The sequence below is a fragment of the Erpetoichthys calabaricus genome, chromosome 1, assembly GCF_900747795.2.
Source record: "Erpetoichthys calabaricus chromosome 1, fErpCal1.3, whole genome shotgun sequence".
NCBI lineage: Eukaryota > Metazoa > Chordata > Cladistia > Polypteriformes > Polypteridae > Erpetoichthys > Erpetoichthys calabaricus.
The window spans coordinates 30,343,707-30,346,021 of NC_041394.2; the positions used below are offsets into that span (position 1 = coordinate 30,343,707).

At 38.7% G+C, this 2,315-nt stretch overlaps 1 non-coding gene across 1 annotated transcript; it reads left to right on the top strand.

Annotated features, from left to right (window-relative positions):
- Positions 1 to 1,238: 1,238 nt before the first annotated feature.
- LOC114669492 (U1 spliceosomal RNA) lies at positions 1,239 to 1,405 on the top strand. Its single transcript, XR_003719076.1, has one exon. It is a non-coding gene; the product is annotated as a U1 spliceosomal RNA (small nuclear RNA).
- Positions 1,406 to 2,315: the final 910 nt, after the last annotated feature.

The following is a 2,315-nucleotide window of genomic DNA, read 5'->3' on the forward strand; positions in this document are numbered from 1 at the left end:
AGCTTAATAGTTATTTATCTTCCTAGGTAGAACGCAGACTGAAATGGCTCCATCAGACTATCAGGAGGTAAATAATTATATAATTATGCTTGCTTACTCATATAATATAATATAATATAATATAATATAATATAATATAATATAATATAATATAATATAATATAATATAATATAATATAATATAATATGTCTGTCCGGCCCGGGAAAGTGAGAGGTCGAGTCGGGGTAAGGATTTCTCCTCCGAGGAAACAGAAAACTTGCTCAGCTGATAATAACACAAGCGAGACCAGCAAGTCAGCAGAACGAAAACTCAGAAGAAAGACAAAGTAGCTTAGTGGCTAATGCAGAAGCAAGGCAAACACATCGGCAAAATAGTATCCCTTTTATTTTTCCTCCCACTGCTAATGCACAAGCGAGGTGAGCACGTCGGCAACATGAAACCTTCTAGGAGAGAGACGTCCAGAGTAGTTCCTTCCAATTACCTGACATCTCTACATTTCAGTTTTTTTTCTGACAATTTCAATACTTTCTGGGGCCCTGTGCTTTTTACCGCACGGACTTTCACAGCTAATATAATATAATATAATATAATATAATATAGGGTGGCACAGTGGCACAGTGGTAGCGCTGCTGCCTTGCAGTTAGGAGACCAGGGTTCACTTCCCGGGTCCTCCCTGAGTGGAGTTTGCATGTTCTCCCCGTGTCTGCGTGGGTTTCTTCCGGGTGCTCCGGTTTCCTCCCACAGTCCAAAGACATGCAAGTTAGGTGGATTGGCGATTCTAAATTGTCCCCAGTGTGTGCTTGTTGTGTGGGTGTGCGTTTGTGTGTCCTGTGGTGGGTTGGCGCCCTGCCCGGGATTGGTTCCTGCCTTGCGCCCTGTGTTGGCTGGGATTGGCTCCAGCAGACCCCCGTGACCCTGTGTTTGGATTCAGTGGGTTGGAAAATGGATGGATGGATAATATAATATAATGTGTGCTGGCCCAATAACACCACTTCAAGGGAGGCCCACCAAATCATCAAGCCAATTTAGAAGGCAGACTCAGTTATAGGATGCCTTCTGGACCATCTGGAGGAAGTAGTGGACAATGAAAACAAAACTGAGCGCTATTAAGAACAAAGCTGCACATCTATCTATCTATCTATCTATCTATCTATCTATCTATCTATCTATCTATCTATCTATCTATCTATCTATCTATCCTTTATATAGTGTCTTTCCTCCTCAATATCTAGCAATCATATTATGTCGCAGGGGAGATGATACCATGATCACTAAGGTGGTTCTCCCAGGGCGAGGCTCATGCATTGCACTACGGGTGTGCTGACCCCTTGCAATTTCCCCAAATGCAGGAAACTCAACTGCATAATTTGTGGTAGTGGAGGACTGCATTTGCGCTCTCCCCTGTTTTTATTTAGGGACGGAGTGGTAGCTCTTTGGCTAAGGATCTGCGCTGGTATCTGGAAGGTTTCTGGTTCAAGTCCAGTTAATGCCAGAAGGGATCTTATTCCATTGGGCCTTTGAGCAGTGTCCTTAGCCTGAAAATTGCTCCAAGGTGCTGTACAATGGCTGACACTGTACTCTGATCTATGCTTTATATAGTGCCTTTCCTATAGTGCTTGTTTTACTCATCCCTTATTGCAAGCTATATATAGTGTTTCAAATTATGTTCTGAGATTTCCCATGTTAGAAGGACAGAGGTTTTAATGTAAAGTGATAATCCTCACTAATCATGGTGCTGGAAACCAGCAACATATCGCGTGTCATTCAAAGGTTGCCTGTCTTGCTGATCTCTCACCCAGAATCTGCTGCCATGATGTAACATTAGAGGAGTTGGTTGGAGTCACAGCATAGTCTGCCTTCTAAATCAGCCTGTTGATTGGCAGGACCAGCAAACCTCATTGTTGAAAACCACATATTATATTATATAGCAAAATACCCGCGCTTCGCAGCGGAGAAGTAGTGTGTTAAAGAGGTTATTAAAAAGTAAAGGAAACATTTTAAAAATAACGTAACATGATTGTCAATGTAATTGTGTTGTCATTGTTATGAGTGTTGCTGTCATATATATATATATATATATATATATATATATATATATATATATATATATATATATATATATACACACACACACACACACATATACACATATATTTTATATATATATATATATATATATATATACACACACATATACAGATATATCATATATATATACATATATTATATATACATATACACATATATTTTATATATATACATATACACATATATTTTATATATATATATATACACATATATTTTATATATATAT